General features: G+C 35.4%; 1 long non-coding RNA gene across 2 annotated transcripts; it reads left to right on the plus strand.

Moving 5' to 3' along the window:
- Positions 1–11,487: 11,487 nt before the first annotated feature.
- Positions 11,488–20,007, plus strand: LOC137850203 (uncharacterized). 2 transcript variants are annotated; one of them, XR_011092354.1, is made up of 6 exons: positions 11,488–11,598; positions 13,437–13,501; positions 13,599–13,713; positions 17,002–17,175; positions 18,311–18,378; positions 19,805–20,007. It is a non-coding gene; the product is annotated as an uncharacterized lncRNA (long non-coding RNA). The 2 variants fall into 2 exon arrangements; XR_011092353.1 differs by lacking the exon at positions 19,805–20,007 and having other exon boundaries at positions 17,941–19,461.
- The last annotated feature ends 4,936 nt before the right edge of the window (positions 20,008–24,943 follow it).

Here is a 24,943-nt window from a genome sequence, read left to right on the forward strand (position 1 = left end):
TTTTTATATTGCTTTTGGCTGATGTCTGTAAAAAAAAGGACTTCACTAACATGATAGACTCCTGTGTTGTAGGGACACTACCTACATTAAAGCAATTGCCTTTTATAAAAGGAAGTACCTTATGCAGCAGGTAGTAAACTTGCTGATACAGGAAGCTGCAGAGGGAGCTGTAACAGCAGGGTTGGGAATAACATGGGCACATTCATAGGCAGCAGCTTGACACTAACACGTGTAAACTAACAAGTCTTGGTAGGGATATGCCAACTAACATCCTTAATTCCATATTGCAGACATGGAGGAGTATGAGGGGAAAAAAATGGCCAGGCTATTGTGATCTCCTGAAATAACCTCTTCTGCCACTGTCAGAGAGGGGATGGGCAGAATGATGGACAGAATGATCTGCCCTAGGACGTTGCTTATGTCCTTATTTCTTTTATCACTGCAGAGCTAAAGAGCTTAAAATAAATAAATAAATAGACAAATAAATAAATAGGTCTGTATCCAGCCTTTGTTATTTTCAGTGCATATGTCATGTGTAGCTTATATACAAGCTCTTCTCTCTTTCCCAAGTTCATCAATATTTGATTTCTCAAAGTAAAGTATCAAAATCTAAATCCCCAAATACACTGCACCCTTAGAATATCTTATCAGGGCAGCATATTAAATTTGCATAAGTGGTTAAACATTTCCTCTTATTTTATTTCTTTACTCTCTTTGCAAAATAAATTGTTGCTGATGTACCACAGGGCATTTGCTGTGAGGATAACTAATTTGAAAGCAGTTCCACTGTATGTTTGTTTACTTTAGGGAAGCTAAATAATCATAAGGATTATCATTAATAGAGGACATTTTGCACTGAGGATTGCAAGCTATTTTCAATTCTTATTAGAAGATAATACAGTGCTTTGATTTCTGTTGTAAATCATTTTATATTTTTGCAAATGAAAGAGGTATTACAGGTCTTAAATGTAATATTGACAACTCTTCCTACAATGAAAACCAGTAGGACATGTACAGTGCTCTTAGTGGCTGAATTTTATTCATATGAATTTTATATATGAATTTATATATATTTATATAATATATATTTATATATAATATTTGCATATTCATTATATTTATATTTATATGAATATTTATATATGATTTTATGCATATATAATTTGAAACATCAGTCTACCTTAGTCCTTTTTATACAAGTTCTTATTAACCTAAAGAAAAGAGACTTTGATTATTCTTGGCTTTTGCTAGAATGTCACTTTTTGATTTAATAGTTTTGCTATCCCATCTCTAAGTACAAATTTCTCAATTGGGCCATAATAAACAACTGAACTACTAATTTTTGTTTTCTTCTTCTTTAAAAAACAAAGCAAAAAAAAAATTAAATCACATATATTCCTAGAAATGTAAGTGGCACTGTAAATATATAATACAGCACATTGAGAATAGTTAGAATCATAGAATCATAGAATCATAGAATATCCTGAGTTGGAAGGGACCCTTAAGGATCATCAAGTCCAACTCTTGGCACCACACAGGTCTACCCAAAAGTTCAGACCATGTGACTAAGTGCACTGTCCAATCTCTTCTTAGAGTTCACTCTATGATTATACATTTAGAATGTAAAAATAATTAATAAAAGTCATAATAATATATTCACTTTAAAATTTTAATTGCAGGTTTTTTCATACTAAGTGTTTATGTTGTTTCTTATGTTAAGGATAATTTAAGCATAAATTTGTGTTCCTACCTGCACATTTAGCAAAATAATTTGCCAATTTGTATTCAAGTGTTGCATTTACTGTGATCAACACTTATGTTGTATACATTTTCATGAACTAGAATTTTGAATGATATAACACAAGAAAGCTCAATTTGAAACTATTGGTAAATATAAATTAAAAGTTGTTTTCACATGCATTCACATTGGTGACCTTATTGAAAGAGATATACTTTTCCAGCTAGAGCACAAAAAGGTTCCATCTAATCAATCTTACAAGATTTCTTTAGGGAATATGTGATCATTTGCAGTATATTTTTTCTGACTATTGATTGGTTAGACACAATTATTAATTCTTAATGAACTACTCTTGTTAGAATGTGAACATCATCATACAGCTAAACTTAATACAGGTCGATTACATTCAGTTCATGCAAGGAACTTTTTTTCAGAAATAGTATTTCCATCAGGGACCGCATTAGTAATTACAGGCATTCATTCACTTTATTTTTATGAGTAAATAAGCCAAAGTGTGTATATTTGATATTGGGAACTAACAACAGAAGACTGTGGTTATTTTCTGGCAAAAAATAGCCCATTTCAGGCTACCATGAGGACCAAAAAGAAAATTACAAAAATAATTTACCAAATCTATTTCCAATGTGAAAGCATTTCTGAGAATGCCGCCTTGAGAATGGTCCAAGTCTTCATGTAGATATTTCCCTGAAATGTAAAATAACACAACTTTTTCTGTAGTGTTGATGTACTGTTGAATGCATTGAAATGTCTTTGAAAAACAAAACAAAACAAAACCACAAATGCCTTCCAAAGCCAGCAATTCTAACATAGAGAAAAAATCACTCAAAAAATAATAAAAAATCAATCTCTATAGTGACCAACAGAACAATCCTGAACAATTTAAAAATAAGTATTTACCAGAGTTCACACTGTTGTGGGAAGACTTATTTTAGGGGGGAAGAATATTTTACTTGTTATGAAAGAGAATATTTCTGCATCTCATCAAGGGATAAGATTGTTCTGGTCTATGAGTTAAACAAAACTTTCATCTTCTGCTGTGAAGAAGATTAAGAAAACTTTTACTATGATGCCATGTTCATTTATTTCACCAGCCCATAGACTCCAGTCATATTCTCTTTACATTTAGGGTTATAATTTGAAATGAAGAAACATGATTTAGAATATACAAACTTAGACAAGTTCTACTTTCACTATCACACAGCAGGTTGGACTAGAATGTTCCAAGGTATTGCCTTCTGGCCTTTTCAGTCTTTAAATCTCTAGGAATCCTGATCAATCACTTGTAAAGTATACCAGAGATTAATACAATCTCTTAACACAAAAAACATCTGGAAAAAAAGCCTTAACAAATATAACTCTTTTTTTTTTTTTTTTCTTCCCTAAGCTGTTCTAACAAATCATTCATGGAAGGCATTCTCAAATTCTTTAATGTTTTGGACAATTTATCATGCACTCACGGCTATTTGCCTTTTAGGCTTCTTACTTCAAAATTTTATTTTCAGCAAATACGGTGCTTAATTATATTACTAACAGTGTCATTAGAACCTTGAAGTGAGAATATACATTCTGTTTCATACAGATGACTGGGCTACTTAATTATAGAGCAGTTATGTTCTCCTTTTTTGAATAAAACAACAATACAGTCATTGGTACTATCTTTATTTTTATTGACCACGGTCTACCCAAATCTTTTTTCCAGGTTATTTTTTAACATTCATTTTCTTTACCTATGTTTGTTATCATTTTAATTTTTCTGTTAATTGTAAGTTTGAACACAGGTGCATCTTCATAAAAGACACTCATAATGAAGATGGATAAAAGGCAATCATGAGAGTCCAGAGATATTTTTTTCCAGTTATACTGTTAGTTTAATTATCTACACTCTTCTAAATCTTCTGGAAAGCTTAAATAAGGGTCAAAATTTGTTTGCAGTGGTGTCATTGCTTGAATAGTTGCAGTGTTTGAATGGTCTTTTGACCATGTGAAAGTACTGATGGTTAAAAATCACATAATTATTAATTATGTGATGTGAGTCAGACCCTCAGTTTATGGCAGAAGACTTCCCTTTTGAGTGCAAAATAAAAGAAAAAGTATTTGAAAGATATTGCCATACAGATTGCATTAGATCATTTTGTTTCAGATAATGAAATTTTACTTCAGTATTTGCTATAGTCCTTAGAAAAGAATAAATCCTCTTGAATTTTTACTAACTAAGCTCTGACAAAGCATAAGATAAATAATTTTGACTATTCTAGTATCATGAAGCTCTCTATAAACAAAGATGTACTTATTTTTTATGTTGAAAATGAAGAAATCCATCTGAAAAATTGAATTATTTGTGAATTGCTCAATAGGATCACTACACAAATTCATAATCAGGAAAAAATACCTTTAGCAAAGCCTAATAGCTATCAGACTACATACTTCTTTCTAGAATGTTTTGTTAATATTACTTTTGCCCTTACAGCTTCATGTGGGTCTGCTAATTTTAGGTGGTAAAATAGGGACAATATGATTGTACAATAAAGGATATTTTTCATGGGCTATTTTTTTTTCTACATATTTTTATAGCATGTTGCAGGTGGGCCAAAAGATTAACTATAATGAGCACAGACACTAACATGCAGGTAGCATATTATTCCTTCTGTTAACTTTACCATGTCACATCTGATGCTATTTGGATTCTATTAAATCCAAAGAAACTGAAAGTTCCAGCTGATTCTTTTCCTGCACCTAATGTACCATAAGTTCTTCATCTGTGGATAAGATATAACTATGAGTCAGCTGTAAGTCAGTTTTAAGAATAATTGGTTTCAGTAGCTTCACATATTTCTTGCTTTTGTGTGGTCTTCTGGGTGACAATAAAAGCTAGACAGACCCCAAGACTTCTTATGGCTTTCCACCAAATGGACATCTACAGTGATATCCCCTGGAGGGCATACAAATGGCTAGTACTGTCCAAAAAATAATAGCCTTTATATGCCAATCAGGGTATTTCTTCTATATTGGGCTATATCCCTGCCATTAATCTAACTACAAAGATTTTAACATATTTAATTAGACGTGTTCTCTACAAGTTCACATGATATGATATCGTGACATGGGGAAAATGTTCTGATAGCTCAGCTTTCATTCTTTAAGGGTCACTGAGCTAAATTCTGCCAAATTAACACAGCATTGTAAGATCAGTATCGGCGTTCCACAGAAGAACAGGTTTCAATTAAGTTACTCTTTCTCTTCATGGGAACTTCAGTGATATATACATGATCTCTATATAACTACACTTATTCCTGTTTATTATGCTCTTTAATCTTATTATCAAGAAAGTGGCAAATATATTGATTACAATTATTTTCCAAATAATTGCTACATGATTAGCTTAATGTGTTACTAACATTTTATTTCTTAAAGGCAAAATGATATTTCTTTAGTTTAGGAAGTCTTGCTTAAAAAATAATTTTCTCATTCCTCTCAAATGCTACAAAGATATCCTTCTTTTCTACTACCATCATTAATATTAAAAATCAGCTACATATATAAATATCTTACACTTTCATCCATCTGCAGTAATTAAAATTTTATAAAATTGCTCTCTGTCTTTTTTGATTGATTACCTATGACATTAAACCACTCCAATACTTTCATTAAGTATATCACTTTTGATATAGAACATTTCAGAAATGTTTTCAGCATATTATATTATACAAAAACTTTGGGAACAGTTGCATTTAACAGCTATTATAACCACATGTTGTTAAACAGAGCCAAATTCCTTCAGGCACAGCTTTACTGTCTCTTCTGCTCTTAGAGTAGCAGAAGGTAAAGAATCTGTGTACATATTTCACTGTGTGCTCTGCAGAGGCAGAGCTCCTCAAATCTTTGCAGCATTTTGCACTGTGGGTATCAGGCTTTCAGAAATAATGACTCTACGTGTTTATGAGTACAGGTTTGGGGAACAATCTGTTACTCACAGCATACTAGCTAAGACTGTCAAATATGTGTTTTACACAGCACAGGAAAAAAAAAAAAAAAAGTGAATTTACTTATAATCTCCTGTGGGTTAGATTTTTTTCCTCTAAACATTGGGTTGTACAGTATCAGAAAAATTCTATCAGCTTGATTTGTTGTTTTTTTTTCTCTCTCTCTTTTTTTTTTTTTTTTTTCAGATAAAAGAAAACTGGATAAAGATTCCAGCTGGGGAAAAACGGATGAGAAGTACACTTTCTAACTGACAATGTAGCGCATTTCTGTTTTTCACACCTGCAGTCTTCTCACATGGGAACTCTAATTCATGAGTCATATCAATGTTCATTATATATAACATTCCTGACACGAATTCATTCTTCTGAAAACTGTGTGCCACTTACTATGTGTTTCACATGACTGAAGTCAAATAACCACAAATAGGACCCTAGGATTTTAGCTTGCAACCCATTCAAATAAGCTATGAGCTTTATTTCTCTTTTCTCTAAAACCAGATGATTTTAGTGTTTAATGCTTTCAAATTTTTTGATATAGAATTACCAAATCTTTACAGTGGTAAATGCTGTAGAATAGAACTATTACCTGTTTCTCCCAGAACTACAGCTAACCTTGCTTATTTATTTATTTATTTAGTTAGTTAGTTATTTTTCATGAGAGACCACTGCCTCTACTCTGTTGATAATATGGTTATATCTTAAAGCATGAACATCTATAGAGAGAAAATTTGCAGTGGCCTCAAGAAAAGAATTATAGCCTCTTCCTGAGCCTAATACCCTGAATCCATTGACTCTTATTAAGTATCCATCAGGCCTGGAGTATGAAGTTGTTCACGTTGGATGGGAGAGAGCTGAAGAACAGGAAAAAAGAAAAAAAGAAAAAGAAAATATATAAAAAAAAAAAAAGGCCTCTCACCATTGCCTCTGCCCTAACTGTATTTTAACAGAATAGCAGAGCCTAGCAAGCTGTCAGTGTGGCACCTTTCATGAGCACAACTATAAATACACTTTAAAAAAATTGGCTATAAATCATGTTTTGTCATTGGAGAACATAAAGAAAAATTATAGTTTTCCACTGACAAAAGCAGAAAAAAAAATAAAATCATGGCTCTAAAGTCACCTCTACTCTTATTTTCTATTCTAATCTAGTATGCTTTTCATTTTGCAGCTGAGCGATTGATTCAGTTAGGCATTCATTTTCTTGGCTGGCTTCATATCAGAGTTGAAGTATTTTCAGCCAAAGAATGGATTCTTTGTCTGAGCAATCAAGGGCTGTAAATGTATATAGGCGACTGCAGTGCCTGTAGGGAGGGAGGGTTGCAAACTCACTTCTAACAAGCAGAACTTGGACACAAAAAGTTGCTTCTAAATTGCACAAAAACAAAAAGCCACAATGACTTTGTCAGTAGCTCTGCTTCTCCCATCTTGACCTCAGCTGATTTTAATACGAGAAAAGACCACTCTACTACAGCCTTGCAGCCTACTGGACATCTTCTGCACAGAGGGATGCTGTTTGTTCTACTGCAGTAAAACTTTTCTATTGCAGGGGAAAAGAACAGTAGTGATTGAAGAACTTGGTACAGATCCACTAAGTTCTGCAACTGCTAGCACTTATGATCTGCACCAAAATGTGAATTAAAAAAAAAAAAAAAGAAAAAAGAATAAAAGTCAATTTTCTGCTACCAGATCCATGAATTGTGTCAAATGTTTGGATCCAAGGATATGCTTCCAAGTCCGTAGAGAGAGAAGATCCAGGTAATGTCCAGTTCAGCCATTTGATCAGCCATTTGAGGAAGAAAATATATGTGTAGGCTGAATAGGAAGAATGGTAGCTCTGCTAAGTCCAAAACCTAGCTGATAAGGGATGAAGGATCCTTTTTATGCAGCATTCCTGAGAATGTAAGATACAAGACACAAGTAATGTAAGATTCAAGTCCCCCTTTATTAACACATTCTAAGTCATAGGAGAGAAACCCTGGAAGGAAAGCAGCCTAGAACATTTGGCAAAACACTGATTAAAACCAAAAGTCTTGAATATGAACAGATCTTCAGAAACAAAAATAAAACTTTTGATTTTCATGTGTAGGGGAAATGTATAATCAAATGTTGCTAACATTTAGCAGTGTTGATCTGGAATTACTTTACTTTTCTGTAAAAAAACAAAAACAAAAACAAATATGACTGACCTGACAGACTAGTGCATTTCAGCCACCCTACATCCAGTACTCAATAACTAATCCAGTACTGCAATAACTAATATTGCAAAAATCCCTTTGAATTCAGTAAACTATGGATGAGGTCTTTCTATCTACGGAGCCTTTTTCCAAGCTTGGAAAGCCTAGCATGGCTCTTAGTGAGATTTATTGAAGAGTTACGTTTACACTCTGACACCAGAATAGCAGTACTACCATGAGACAAAAGAGGTGTGGCAACAGCTAGCCAAAGGTATAAAGTCCAAGGCATATATAATCCTTGCAACTTTAGCAACAATATTATCCAGAACATATAGCGACAGTCTCAAAGGTAACCAAAACTGCTTAAAAAAAAAAAAAAAAAAAAAAAAAGGTAGAGGGAGAGAGAGAGATTCAATGAAGACTTGAATGAAAGAAGGGAATAAGAAGGTAATGAATTAAAAGACAGTAATAAGAATTGAGAGAGTCTGGAAAACCTCTGTCCGAAAAAATCATGGTAGTATCATATTTTCACATGTTTTATTCACTGCTGTTGGCATTTTTTTTCTCAACCTCTGTTTCCTTAAGCATATATATCTAGAAACAGGTTTTGCAGCCATGTTATCTTTTCCATATGGATGACTTCAATATATAAATGGGAAAAAACATTGTCAGAAGCTCACCTCTCCACTCTGTGTGCCTGTAGGTGTACACTTACATGATAACTGGATTTCTGTTTGAATAAAACAGTAATGGACAGAATTTGGAAAGCACAGTTTCAATATTAATTTAAAATGAGTTATTTTTAAACAGTGTCATTAAATTTGTTTTGAAAAAATGTCTGTTATTAACTTCTTTAAGTAAGGCATTTAATGTATTTATTATCTATATTTGCTTTCAGTGTAGTACTTCAATTTATTTGGGATTCATATAAATGATTCATTACTGGTAGTTTTGACACCCAGAATAATTTCAATGGTTCATTACTTCTGAATGAAAAACCTAGATTTGTTAGAAAAAATGCAACCTTATTAACTATTCATCCCATTCATTTCCTTTAGGATTAGAGAAAGCCAAAATCATTAAAAAAATAATTTAAAACTATGTCTCAGAAAGCAGGGTAAGTATGCATACTGTCACATCCATTCGTGCAATGTAGGTTACTAGCCCCAGTAGATGAAAAATCCCACAGACAACTACAGGGGAAAAGCAAATGTGTGTCCAGAAGGGATATTCTCTGCACTCCCACAGGTACAAGATTTCCACTCCTCCCGCTGGGCTTCCAGGTAAGGTCTATGCAGCAGCTGGCCCTATAGTGCACTTTCGAGCACAAATACCCCATTTATTTACTGTGTAGTTGATAAGACACTTCATGATTTGCAGTAAAAGGCAATGTGTCATCTATAAACGTGGCAGCAAAATTATAAATCCCACAGCTGAGGAAGCTGCATCAAGGTTTTCCCATTGATAGGGAAAGTCAGTAAAGGTGAGAGCAGGTATATTCACCTTGCAGTTGAGAACCTAGTGACATTGGTTGTAAATTCTTAACCATGGCTATAGAATGGAATGGAATGGAATAGAAGTTTCTGTTAGAATAGAATAGAGTTTGAATAGAATAGAATTGAAAAGTTGAATTGGAAGGGACCTACAAAGATCATAGAGTTTGACTGCCTGACCATTTCAGAGCTAACCAAAATTTAAAGAATATTATTGAGGGCATTGTCCAAGTGCCTCTTGAACACTGACAGGCATGGGACATCGACCACCTCTCTAGGAAGCCTGTTCCAGTGTTTGACCACCCTCACGGGAAATATTTTTTTCCTAATGTACAGGCTGAAGCTTTTCTTTGAGGCAAAGCTTTCCTTTGAGGATATAATATCTCATATAATCTTTTAAAAAGCAACATCCAAATAAAGAAACAAAACTAACTTAGATTTATACCCTTCTCCTTCCTAATAAATTCGTAAATTTACTGTTACAGAAACACTTTCCATAACTGACTTAATGGCTTTAAGCCATTTTTTTCTTCCTCTGAATTCTTATGTGTCTTCTTTGAAGAGATATATTTCAGTGACAGGAAAACTGTTATCATGACTGTATAATTCAGAAGCAACACCAACTAAACATGAGACTGAGAATGGATCTCTTAAACAAATAGAATTCATTTTATCTGTTCTCATAGCTCTCATGTTGCACAAAGATAAATTAAGGTAAAACAGGCAAAGAGGATTTGTCTGAGGGAATATAGCTGTCCACGGACATCAGTGCAGAAGGGTTTATGATTCCTGATGAAATTGACAAAGCAAGACCATTGCAAATCAGAAGACTTTTATATGTTCAATTAATTCAACATGAATATTTTACCTTGCATAATATACCAAGCAATTTGAAGCTATTTTCTCTCTCATTGTGTATCATAGCAGTCTCAACAAAAGTATTACCTGGAGTTAAGCCTCAGAAATTTGCAACCGATTTGTCTTAGATAGGATTTAAGTTTGTGCCTGAGTTTTTGGGATGTGGGTGACTACAGGAGAGGTTTTGTAACACTTCATTGTTAACTAGAAGAAAACTTGATAGAATTTATTAGAATTACACAAGACTGATCATTTTTCTCACATCAGAATACCAGCTACATGAAATTTGGATATGAAAAAGGGGAAAAAATTGAATCTTGAAAATAAAGGGAGAACTTTGAAGAAAGCAAGACTGCACAAGCATGTTCTTTTTAATAATAAATTGCTAAGGAAGTAATTGACATAGAATAATATTTTCTATGCATCTGTTGAATGATCTGGATCTGTATTTTACAGAAAGATGTAACAACCTTAGAAAGAAATGTTTTTGTCCTACAACGCATCATCTTCTAGACTATTTGATCTTCATGATAATCTACAGCACATCTGCTATGCCCATTTCATTGTGTATGTGCCAGCTTCATCCTGCTCCAGGTGATAAGAAGTCTGTCAAAGCAGTCTACTTTATGAGAATGACTTTTAGGTTGACCAACAACTGAACAGAAGCCACTGTGTTTTTAGCACCTGTGCTAACACATATACATTTGCAGAAATCAAGGAGGAAGTCCACTGCCCCTTACTGGCTTTGTAAAGCCTCAGAAGATAGTTCAGATTTCAAAGAGCATCTAAAAGCTTATAGGCAGAGAGAGTTAAGAGCCACAAAGCCAGATATCTTGCAGTTGGGTGAAAAAAAAAGAAAAAAAAAAAAAAAAAAAAAAAAAAAAGGACATTAATTAGCTCCTTTTACTTATGGTATGATATTTTGTTACAGAAAATAATATACATTCCCACACACTAACCAACAGTGACTAAACAACCTACTTCCACTAACTCCAATGTACTCTGTATGTACGCTTCTGAGTACCCTGGGAGAGCATAGCTGGCTTTCTCCAGTAATCCGCCCTGCTAGCAGGTGCTGCAAATCTAGAGGCAGATGTTAATTGATTCATACTGACGGCTCTGGCAGGTTCAGCTCATTAGCCTACCCTGACTGGAACTGCAGTCGAGTGTCTGTCTCCCTGTGCAGAGGAATGGGGGGGAGGGAGGGTTAAGTACCCCTGGTGTGTTAATAAGACTCTGTCCTCGAAGGCAGAGTCTTTGAAGCACCTGCTGCCTTCTTACAGCTTTGGCTTGTAGCGTGACTGGGGAAAGACTGAAATATGAGCAGTATGCAGGTATGGGGGATGTTAAGCCCTAGGTGACTTTGTCATTATCCTTCTACATGCAAGAAACTAGATTTTTAGCTTTGCTTGCTAATCCTAGTTTTAGTTTAGCTTTTAGAGTGAAAACATTTTGATTTGGAGTTATACTTTATTATTAAATGTAGTTATTAATACTGTCTCTATCCTTTAAGGAGCTCTTGTAATGAAGAGGGTTTAAGAGTATGTGTTTATCTCTGGTTCAGTGGAATTAAGTCTCTGCCTATTGCTTCTCCATAACCAGTATCATGATAAAGTAAGTAGTGAAAAAGAACTTAAAGAATCTGCTCATAGGAGATGCTCTAATTGTAGCTGAGCAGTAGGATTCCCTCTGATGGGTTCTAAGTTAAGAAATGATACTTCATTTTATGAAAGCAAAGATAACAGGTAAATCTTTGTGTCTCTATGGGAAACTGAGAATAATTATAGGCTTCTTTTCATGTCAGTCTTAAAATGACCCTGATATGAGAAGGCTTCTGTTTTATCTTAGACCATATGTGACTTGAAACTCTTCTATTAAAGTGCATAAGGAAAAAAAAATGCAAGTTTTATGCCTCTTTATTATATAAAACAGTCACCTTATGAGGATGAGAGAGCGTAGAAGTGTGGCCACTGGGGTCGACAAGCCCCATCGTTGGTGATAACATCAGACTCCTAACGATGAGACCATCAGGAATGTAAAGAGTTTAGAGGGAACAAAGGGTGATTCAGGAGTCTCAGATTGCTTGCTCTCCAGCCCTTAAGAGTGAAGTTGCTGGGTGTTTGCTGTTGCCGGGCAAAGTTGTAGACCAACAAATAGTTAGTGGAAAAGTACTGTTGTAGAGTCCCACACCTTGACCTCAACTTGGTTCCATGTTTCAGGATCATAAACTGTCCGATTGTTAAGGAGAATAAGCTGTAAGGTTACCAAGACAGTCTTTGTTCCTAAGGACGGAACAAATTCCTATATTCAAAATCCTATATTCCCCATAATGCGCAACTGCTTACCAGCGAGGGGCAGTGTGTGCAGGTCTGCTTCTCTCAGCTCGAGCTTCTTCCCAGCTCCGGTGCGCCTGTTTCCAGCGACTTTCTGTTCAAGCTTCTCTGAGCAGTTTGCTGAGTTTGGCCGAACCTATCTTCATGAGGCGATCAATGTGCCTGTTCCCATCCTGGTCTCCATTCTGCCAGCCTGTTCCTTTTCATTCCTTCTTTCTACTTCTTTATTGCTGACATAGCTTCATCACTTCGTGTTGCTTTTTTTTTTTTTTTTTTTTTTTTTCCTTGAGGGCAGGCTCCCCTCTTATACCCTTCTTCCCACAGCAGTTCTTTTCATAACAACTTTTCATTGGTCAAACAACTCTGAATATAACAACAACAGCAAACACCCAGAAACTTCCATGCCTTAATGGCTGGAGAACAAGCAACCCAAGACTGCATGGAGTCTCCTGAATCACATTTTTTTTTTTTTTGTTCCCTCTAAAATTTTATATTCCTGATGGCCTCGTCATTAAGAGTCTAATGTTATCTCAACCACGGCTTTCCAACCCCCATGGACATACTCTCAAATCTCCCCCTTCTTTATTAATATCAACCATTTTCTCAACATGAATTACCACTCCTTATATAACAAGGTTATATATTTTCTCTTCTTTAAAAGCAAGTCATGAAACCTCTAAGCTTACAAACTAATATTTGTCACCCATACTGTTATATATGGAGTGGTAATTCGTGTCGAGACTCATGAAGATTAAACTGCTGTGAAAAAGAATGAAGTTGTCTTTAAGAAATAACTCCTTTTTTATTATTATTATATATTTTTTTTAATCCCAAAATAGTGGGAAAGCAGGTCTGATTACCTTGGAAGGTAAGTATGAGGGAAACATGATTTATTTCAAATTCTGTAAGTATTGTTCAAAACAGGTATGTATTTAGAGATTCTGATGTGAAGCTCTCTCATGATGGAGCTGTGAAGCAAAGTACTTTCTCTTTTGTCCCAGGTTTGGTGTCTCCCCCATCTCTAAAAGAAGTCCATGGTGTTAGCTACGTTACAGACTTGTGTTTTTTTGTTTGTTTGTTTTTGTTCAGACCCCAGATTTCACATTCATTTTCTGGGTAAGTAAACTATGATCAGCTAAATCTCTAACCATTCCTTTTATGGCTGTAGCAGCAAATGTTTTTTTCTGTATTTGTGGCTGTGGGAGGGGATGAGAAGAAACACCAATGATTTTGCAACATTGTTCAACAGAGATAAGTTTTAATCTAGTGCAGAGAGGAAAAGGAGAATTTGTGTGATAGAGAAGATACTGACATGGTGAGAAAGTGAGATAACTGGTGGAATATCTGCCTGCAAGGCTGCCTATGTTTCCAAGTCACTCAGAACTGGAGAAGCATTTGAAGTCTGTAACCTAATTAATGCAACAGCATGAGCTAATTTAGCCTCTGAGAAGCCTGGCGTTTCATTTTTATTTTATTTGTCTAATCTGACAAATGAACTGAAAGGATTTGTGTGGGGTTTTTTTGTTTGTTTTTTTTTTTTTTTTTTTTTTTCTCCCTGTTTGGGTGAGGGGTATGGGAGTGGCTTGTGGAAGTACTGTATACTTAAAGAGATTTGAGCTATCCAAGGTCAGAATTATCCATGTGACAACCTATTTCACCTAACGTTTCACCTAACCTATTTCATATTTGCCTCGTTAAATTCGTTAAATAAATGCTATTATGCTGGATTTTTTTTAAAGGACTCAAAATTCTAGTTGATTATAGGGTATTGGTGATATCCCAGCTTGGACCAAATATCACTAACCCATTGAAAATCAGTGATTCAGCTCTCTTTGAGGTGTCTAAACAGTGTGATGATAGCTGAAAACTGACCTTCCAGCCTTTCTCAGTAAATATATATTTAGATACACAAAGTACATTCACAGAAATAAATATTCTTTTTGTCTCTGTGGTATGACTCTGACTCGTTTATATTTCTTTCCCAGTGTAAATTAATTAGAAGTTTTGGTGTAAGTGCAACAACTTGCTCCTGATAATACATTTCTTTCCACTACTTTCTACTGCTAGTATAATTTCCCTTAAGGTAATTATAACTTTTAATACTTGAACCTATGGACTGCTGAAAGTCAGCAGCTAAGCAAGGAGTCTCTGTTGCAAGCAGATACTTCTCACTGTTTCTGTTTGCAACCTGCCTGGTTATTGGATACTTAGGGACAGTACATGTCAAAGAGTACTTGTCTTCTGTTGCAATCTTATTGGATAGATCTCACAGGAAGTAAAAGATGGTCTTTAAAATGCCTGTAATAATATGATCCCAGTAAGCAGTGTGATTGGAAATACTTTTTTTCTTCTCTTCATTCTTCTGCTTCCTCTCCCTTGTATTTAAAGGTTTGCTGCTGTCAGGTATGCTGCATTGCCTACTAACTTATCTAATGTTATGGGGCAGCATTAGTTACAGAAGTACTGACTTGTTAACACTTCCAATTAAGAAATGACCCCACTGTGCTGATGCTAGCAACTACTGTTCAGTGTTGTCAGTCCAATAGCTAAGGGAGTAACGTTATAAAGATCAGCTCTTGAAACTTTTATTTATGTTCCATTCTTCTAAAAGTATATTAAATACAAGACTTATTTTACTATTCAGCAAACATTCCTGATGCACGTTATTGTTTGAGAAATAAAGACCAAAACTGTGATCTAATATAGTGACAGCAGCCTTCAAGTGATAGTCAGAAACACATTGCTCAGCATCATGCATGAAAGATTTGGTTGCCATAGTGATACCACTACCATTTGTTTCTGAAAGCTGACTTTTTTTCCTCAAGCTCTTTAAATGTTTGATCGAAAGACTGACAACTATTTGATACTGAGCACCTGCTGCCAGCAATAGCATTCTGTTGCTCACTAAAATGTGATTTAATGCACAGATGCAGGTGAACTTTTATTTTTCCCAAGCTCTATATAACCTTTTTTTTGTTTCTTGCTTTTTTTGTGTGGATAAATAAGGATGGCTTTAGTAACTCAGATGAGCAATGATGTTATGCCTTTTCTCATTGTAAGAGTACTGTTTTCAATTGGTCACTCAGGTCATTCTGTGATAGTTGAAATAATCCTTCAAATTGGGAAAAAAAATATATATATATTTCTTTGTGGTACATCACATAGTTCTGTGGCTTGATGTTTCTTTTCCCCTTTGTCCAATGTTTCTTGTTTCAGACTTCCAGCTGTTGACACACTTGGAAAGGTATTTTAACTCTTGCTAGAGTCCTTTGCCCTGCCTATTTGCACTCAGATTTCTCTTCTCCCACAAACTGCATTTCCAGTTGTCCAACAGGATTATGTTTAATCTGTGAGAAACAGTTCAGATTCCAGCAAGTAAAAGATGGCATCAGTTCTGTCTGCCACCTCAGGAGTATAAAAGGATTGTTGCTCTTATATACTGAAGCTGTAAATTCTTTTAAGTATATCTTTTTCTTTCTGGATGATTTTTCCTCAGCTGTTTCTGAAGATGATGATATCAGTCAACTATGTGATATTAGGATTTCCTACTGCATGCAGTTTCTTCTCTCAGGCATTTTGAAGCAAAAGCATTCTGTCTTCAGTGTTCATTTCTGGGTTCCTTCTTTGGATTTGTCAATGTTGCTTTCCAACCACCCCTTCAATTGTGATTAATTTAGGGGAGATGTATGGTTGATAGAAAATGGTAGTTAATGTTACAAAGTACCAGAGAAAGGAGTTGCATCTAGTTAAGGAGAAAAGTTAAATCAACTGTTTGAGCTGCTACTGCTGGGGAAAAAAATAAAATCACATTTTTGCTTTCAGGATATAATCAGGCTTGGCCATAATAACTCCTCTTCCTTTATTGGCATGAAAGCTTTCTTCCTAAGTGACTGAGGCTTCAGGGCTTATGTAACTGGTTAAATGACTTTCTGCTTTGATCTAGAGCTCATTCTTGGCTTACTACAAACATACCAAACTTGTCCATTCCATGTCTACTTCCCTCCACTAGATCTCTCTTTTTTTTTTTTTTTTTTTTTTTTTTTGGAAATCAGAACATCAAGACCTGAACATCAGGTTGCATAATGCCATTATACTCTGATTTGTTTTTTTTTTTTTTTTTAACTATGGTAGTAGCAATAGGCTTGGTCAACATACTTTTATAAAGCTGAGAGATGGAAAAACTGCATGAAAGTACAGAACACAGATTGGGAAGGAAAACCAAACGCTGTCCCTGATAGGGTAAAAAGCTGGAAGGATATTTTTACCCCCTAATTCAGAGGTATTACAACAAAAGCTGATTTGTGGCATTTAAAAAACAAACAAACAAAATGATAGTGTATTTGAATAAGAACTTCTTCTGTAATATATAAAATGTGTGTAAGCAAAAAATTTCCACATCTGCAGCTATGAATGTGATACCTGGTGGTGATGAAGCCTATATGTGAATTCATGCTATGGTGCAATCCTGTGTTAGCCTAAATAGGCCTGTGGCAAGACTTTGGGAATGTTACAGCTGACTTCATTAGCTGCAACATCGGTGGAACTAGCTCTCAATGACCTTTATTCACCACTGCTTAGGTAAGTAAGTACAAGGGCCATTCCCAGCTGTTTTGTTGGGACTTAGTTTCCAATGAAGAATAATAAAGAAACCTGGTAGCTGTATGTCTGAAGTGATTGGTATTTACTTACATTAATTCTGTCTTTGATCTGAATTAATCTGAGCTCTTTTAGCCATTGCTGTAGAAAAGAGCCAAATACAAACAATTTATTTTAAAATGCATTAATATTCTTACAGAATTGTTACTAAACATTTTCATGTAGTAATAGGCACTCTTAAAGGCTACCTTTGAGTCAGTGCTAGTCTTTCTCTTTTTTTTTTTTTTTTTCCAAAAAATGTATAAACTAAAGGAAATGGATAGGCATTTTTCTAGAGACTTTGGACTTTTTTTATGAAGTTCTCTTTTTAAGAAAGCTTACTTATAGTGCATGATACAAGAGAGTTCACTCAGGTACTGATACAATAGTAGCTTTTAATAAAGGAAGCTTGTCTACAATTCCTGTCACTTGCTAAATCTCTCACAAGAGAAATCTCTCACATAAGAGTATGACATAACTCAATAAACTCACACAACTCACTAAAGTTTTGGAATCTATGTCTAGCTCACTTTAATATCAGCAAAATAAGCTATCTAAATAAGCTATCTCACTCCCAACGTATGAAGTCCCTGTGATGTTCCATGGGTAGACCTTCCACAATCTGATATTTACTGCTTTAAATGCATCTGTAGCCATTTTCCTTATTGTCTTAGGTTGTTTTGTTGTGTTTATTTGTTTTCCCCTCAGTGGTCACAAAGTCTAATTGGAAGAAAATGGATTCCTCTGGATCTTCCGCTGATCTGTGCTTTTTAAATTTGCATACCTGGAATCTTAGGTGTTTGCTGTATGACTTAATCATGGAACATGATCATATTAAGACAGCATACAATTTCACTATTTATGCTGTAGTTTTAGAATGACTATTCATTTAGTATTTCTGGTTAGTACGTTGAAAGTAGTGTTCAAGGCTGTTTGATTAATTTTTATTTCATGAACCTTATGTCCTCAACATATGCAAACTACATCACTCTTTTGGTACAGAGAGGATAGTATATATGCTTAGGCACTTAAGCTGTCTAAGGTGACTGACTGTGTGGTTCCAATTATGTTTTTTCAGATATGTAATTTCTAGCACCTGTGTGAGGGAGGGAAGTATCCCTGCTTCTGCCGAGAAGGGGAGGGGAAGTAAGTCCACAAAAAGCTACATCTCTGATTACATTAGAGCTATTAGTAGAACCCAGTAAGGACATTAAAATACTAGCACAGATGATAGCATGATAAACTGAAAGTGTATTCAGAATTAAACTTAACACTAAGTGGCTCTGACCTGATTTTATTTGTTAGGGTTAATTAAATGCATTATCTTAAGAGTCATAGCAGACTTGCTTTACTTTTATCAAACATGGACATCACTGTAGTTATTTATGAAGGATATAGACTAGAACTTTGTCTCGGCAAGCTTGTACTTGAAAGCAACACTTCTGCAATTCAAACTAATGCCATCAGAATGCCATATGATCAGAATGTTTCTCTCATTAAAAAGCTATATGTATATTTACTGCTAATGTTGTTGTTAATCTGATATTAACAACACCTGGTAGTGATAACCTTTCAACAAAAGATGAAATAAATACGTGGTTCCTGGAATATAGTTGAACAAAAAGATGATTTGGTGTGCCATATAAATTGCATTCCTATTTATGACTTATCTTGCTTATATGCAACACATTTTCTAAATGTCACACTGAAAAGATCACAGAAGAAATGCTGCAATTTATTTTAGTTGTGGAAATCATTGACTAGATTCTAGAAGTGTGAAAATGATATTGTATGTGTTCTATGGCTGTGTTTGAACACAGAATAAAAACTCAGCATAAGGATGGGTTTAATAATCTGTTTTAACTCCACTGGAATATAAAATCTTCAGTTTCTTGAAGACTAAATACATCAGTTATTCTGCAGCATTTCTTAAACTTATTCCAGAAGTCAACTAGGACTTGTAAATGATCATTTATTAGAGGTTTTTTTACATACTTAGTTTTGTGGCGTGTTCTAAAAATATATTTCTGTGAACAGATAACCATAAGAAGGATAAAGGAAAGAGCTGGTAAACTCGCACAGCTCTGTTCAGTTATTTTACTTAGTGACCCACTTGATGATTTCTCCTTTTTTCTGTAATAATAGAATAGTTGGGAAATGACATACCGTTTTTCCAACAAATCTTATTTGTCTTCCCTTTTGTGTAATATATTAAAAAAATAGATATCACAGAGGGTGATTTCACTGGTAACTACTTAAAGTTAAGAGCAGTTACATAATTGCTGTGGTAAAATATGTTAATTCTGGTTAAAACCTAACATACTACTTGCAGGATGTCATTAGCTCATAAAAGTGCAAACATTTTGGTAACAAAACTTAATTGAGTAAATGGCTCAATATATTTGTCTATAATTTCTAAGTTACTTAATTTAGCTGATCATAAAGTAATGTTGCAGTTCAGAATTGTGATTTTTAGGGTAATTAAAGCAGCATGTAACAGTTGCTCATTCCATCAGATACACAGAATACTTTCTAATGTTTTAGTATTTGATAAGTATTCTTTTACTTATAGGTGTGAATGGAAAGATGGCTTCCAGCAAATGTTCCCAAGAAAAATAGGTATCTGTAGGAGATATTTATCTTCAATAAATTTTTCAAAAATAAACTTTAAAATTTCATTGTATGACCAATCATATGACACAGGGTTTTTCCCTACTTCTCTTCTGAGAACTCAAGATGTTTTTGAGTATGTGCTGGTTTTGTTGACCACTCAAATTATATGAATTTGCTTCTTCAACATGAGAAAATGCTCTCTAACGCTTTTTTGTTTTTTCTTAATTAAATTATCTTAGAATAATACATCTTTTTTTTTTTTTTCTTGTGCAGTACTCTGGTTATTAGACTGAATATATTAGGGATATTCCAGAGGTTCCAATTAATCTTTGAGTTAACGTATCAATTTAACAGAAAAGATAAAGATACTAGTCTTGTCTCCTGTATGATCTAGCTGTGAATCGTAAGTCAATGTGTGTAACTGCTAGAAAACTATACCTATTGAACTGAGATCAGTATTACCTAGTAATGCTGAACTGCAGACTGTGAGGGAGGAAGTCTCAGTCTTAGTTCTGAAAAATCAGTGTTTTGGCAAGTAATTAAAAACCATAGCTGAGAATCTGTGAATAGAAGAACTGGGGGGGGTGGGGAGTAACAGGCGTTGTAGGTGTTGAATAACCCCCAAAGCCCCAAGGATCTGTAACATCAACTTCTCAGATAAGTCTTAATTTATACAAAGAATTCTTGTGCAGATTTCTTGTCCTAAATTATTCCAGAAGTTACAAAACTATGCATTTTCTTACTGATCTGAACTTCAAAACCATGTTTTCATGTGAATACAGTTATATATCCTTAAAGGACTAACCTAATTTTAGACTTTAAACAATTACTTCATCACTTTGCAAGATAGCTGAGACAAGGAATAGATTTATAGCTTTCCAGCAAAGATGGTTTTGTCAATTAACATATTGCTTTCTAAAGGGCAGACAAATAGGGATTTGTTGCATAGCAGTTCATTGCAGTTAATGGGTAATTAACATAATGAATATATATATATAAATGCATCAGTAAATATGTTATAACTGAAACTCATACCATTTGGAAGTTCTACATTTAACAATCTATTAGCAGGCTACCTAGAAACAGGCAGTCTAGGCTATACTAAGTGACTCACTTTGTCTGGTACAGTTATGCAAACTAAGGCTTGTGGGCTGAACTAGGAACCAAGTACTTTGGTTTCTAATTTTGCTGAGAAAATTAGAATAACAACTGAAGTGTTTAACCAATGCGAGAATACACGTTTCTTTACTGGTGATAGTAGTCCTATTGTTAATGTTAGTTGTCATTCTATAATATTTGTATTTTATTTTTAAAGGTTGTACTTGCTTTCAAACTATTGGATTGGAATATTCAGATCTCAGCTTTTATCTGAAAATAATAGTCATTGGATGAAAGAATAAATAGGGTCTAACAAAAATTCCCTTTTTTTTCCCCATTTAGTAGGGATAAGTTCATTATTTAGAATAGCAGTCACTCTTAGTTCCATGCGTTCAATATATTGTCAACAGTAGACTATAGCAGATGAAGACCATACTGTTCTGAAAGGCGGTTCTGTGGATGCCCAGCACCTATGAGCTCTCTGTGCCCTCATGAAGTAGAGAGTAACTGCTTATCTCTTTTTCTCTCTATGTGCTTCCATGCAGCCTTTGTGTTTTTTGTTTTTTTTTGGTTTGTTTGTTTTGTTTTGTTTTTCCCCATCTTCTTTTTCCCTTTAATTAGATCATCCTTATATTAAACCTTGAGTCTTTTGAGTCGTATTTTCTTCCCCTTTGAGGAGGGGGAGTAAGAGAGCTGCCATGGTGGAACTCAACTGCCCACCCAAGTAAAACCACATGTGCTTCTTTTGGTACAGCCCAGGATATGGCTGGCTTTCTGTAAGTGCTGTTGATGTTGAGCTTCTTATCAACAGACACACCCAAGGGCTCTCATTAGAGCTGTTCTCAATCCGTTCTCTATCCAGCCTGCACTTATGCTTGGGTTTGCCCTAGTCCTGATGGCATCCTTTCCCTCCAGTGTGTTGACAGCACCACACAGCTTGTTGTCATTGGCAAGCTTGCTGGGATTTCTCTCAATCCCACTGTTACTGACAAAGATGCTGAACAGCATTGGTCCCAGTACTGACCTCTAAGGAATGCTGCTCATCACTGATCTCTGCTTGGACAGTGAGCTGCTGAGTGCAACTCTTTGACTGCCAGCAACCATCCAGCTAATTTCTTACCCACTGGATAGTCCACCCATCAAATCCATGTCTGTCCAACCTAGAGACAATAATAATGTGTGGCACAGTGTAAAATGCTTTGCAGAATTCCAGGTAGATGACATCAGTTGCTCTTCCCCTCTCCACCAATGCTGTAACCCCATTGTAAAAGGCCACCAGATTTTTCATTCTTGATTTGCCTTTAGTGAAGCCACATTGGCTGTCACCAATCACCTGTTTATTTTCTATGTGCCTTTGAACAGTTTTGAGGAGGATTATTGCAGAGGTAAGACTTGTGGCCTTGGTCTTTAGTCAGTATTATCATTATTTTTTTTGAGATGCCTAATGCTCAAGGATGACCAAATCTGTATGGTAGTGTTCTGCTTATCAAACTTTCTTGCTTTTCTGAATCTTTTCTGACTGCAAAGAATCCAGTAAACATAAACTTGATATAACATTCTTCTCTTATAGTCTTATTAGCAGTTTACAAGCCTTCTTGCTACAGTGAATCTGGTTAGTTGAGCATGTGCTGAAGTACACTGCTTAGATGTTGAAGTCCTAGTTGTAGACACCCATTAGTGATGGGCTGACTAAGATTCTATGCAATCAAAGAATCATAGAATATTCCGATTTGTAAGGGACCCACAAGGATCATTGAGTCCAACTCCTGGCACCACACAGGTCTACCCAAAAATTCAGACTGTATGACTAAGAGCACAGTCCAACCACTTCTTAAAGTCCAGCAGGCTTGCTGCATTGACTGCATCCCCTGGGAGCCTGTTCCAGCATGCAATCACCTTCTTGGTGAAGAATCTCTTCCCGATATCCAGCCTATCCCCTGCCTCAACTTGACACCACTCCCTGAAGTCCTGTCACTGGTCACCTGAGAGAATAGATCGGTGCCTGCCACTTCACTCCCCCTCATGAGGAAGCTGTAGACTTGATGAGGTCTCCCCTCAGCCTCCTCTTTTCCAGGCTGAACAGGCCAAGTAACCTTAGTTGCTTCTTATAAGTCTTCCCTTCTTTCAGTACAGATTTAAATGGCTGAAAGATTTTTTGCATGGATCTGATTATATGTATGGATGCTACAAAAACTGCTGTTCAAGAAGCCAAATTATTGACCACAAACTAAATGAAGTTTGATTCCAGATTAACACATCTGGAGGAAATCAAACCAAAATAATTGGATTTTTTTGGAAGCGCTTTTAACCTAAGATGGCAACTTCCTCCTACATTACCTATTTAAACTTAACAATATTTTCTTTGTACAGACATTATTCCCCTAAGAGTACATAACTGTTGTCACAACTTTCAAACCACGGGGGTCCTGGCTACTCTGCTACTTTGGTTTATGTTAGGGGCCTAACCTGAAGACCCAGGTTTCTATAGGCATTGCCCTAGATGTTAGCCTCTTCAGTTCTTTCCCTCTGAGACACAAAATACTTATTCTGGGTGTTGCTGGAACATCATTTTGTTTTAAGAGGTTTTGAATGAGATGATTTCTCTGTGCTATACTGATTCTGAAATGATTAGTGCTTCACTGCTGGAAGCTCCTTCTACCTGCAGAGAGAAGCTAGTTTAGGGTATGATGCATAATGGTAGCTATAGGTATGACTGCTGACAGCTGACGTCAAGTATTAGAAAACTTTGAATCCCTTTGTCAACTGATGTTCCAAACAAGTAAATTCCAGCAATAAGTATTCTTCTCTGAAATCAAGGTTTTGTGATAATAGTACTCTGAGAACAAGTTCTGTGTAGGTCCTTTGTGCGTGTAGTTCCTTTGCTTTCCTTCCTTATTTTTTTCCTTCTGCTGTTTCTGTCCCTCCTACTATCTTTGTGTATGCCGACTTGGTTGACAATTAATAAGGAAACAAAAGCAGAATGAGAAATCCTGCTAGCACGTAAGGACATAATACCAATAAACTAATCCTCATTTCTTGTTCATCACTTGAATGACAGACTCATGCTGTGGGCTTAAGAAGCCTGTAGAAATGCCAGGTGCATCAGGTGCTCCGAGCCCAGGTGACAGAGCAGTGTTTATGCAGAAAGCTGCCTTTTGCTCTCAGGAAGCAGGGCAGTAGCCCAAGCCAGACTGCTACCTTACAGCAAGGCCAAGCCAAGATAGCTACTGAGCTTTCACATGCCTCAAACCATCTGAGGAATAAGCATATCTCTTCTGGCTGATAAAGGATTTCTAAGAGCGTTTAAGTGTGCAGCAGAGATGTGGTTAACCTGTTCACTTAAGTTTCTACAGGTTTTTGTAGTTTTATAACAAAATTATAAACAGTGAACATACGGGTGCACGTCTGTGGCAGGGGATTGGTTGAATGATTGAGTCCATGTTCAGTCCTTGTGCCTTGACAGAAAGTTGTGCTAAAGCATAAATAAATGCATACTTGTGCAGACATGCATAGTTAATTAAGCAATAGTTTAGAGTTTACCTCAGAAGTTCTCATTTATGAAAGAATACTTTGGTTTTGAGTTAATAAGATCTGTTAAGTCCTCTAGAGACTTGAGTGTTGTTTTGCTCATAGTAAAGAGATATTAGTAACAATTTCATCTCAGTTACAGATTTAGTTCATACTGTACTTTAAGCACATGTTTTACAAGACAATGCATAAAATACTCTATGAGAGCAAGTTCTTTATGGGCAAGCCCACAGCAACTGCAGGACATTGTAAAACAAGATTTTTCAGGTTCACATATTAGCTGTTTTTCACATGCAGTTGTTTCTCAAAGACAATGCTGATGAGAAGCACTTGCTGTTTGCTCCTACCATATCACATTCTGTTATGATAAATGTGTTTTGAACAAAATGATATTGAGTCTGTAAAAAGAAATTACTCATCTGTAAATGGTAGTGGAAGTCCTGCCAAGGGTATAATAAGAATCCAGGAGGGC

Source organism: Anas acuta, chromosome 1 (assembly GCF_963932015.1).
Source record: "Anas acuta chromosome 1, bAnaAcu1.1, whole genome shotgun sequence".
Classification (NCBI taxonomy): domain Eukaryota; kingdom Metazoa; phylum Chordata; class Aves; order Anseriformes; family Anatidae; genus Anas; species Anas acuta.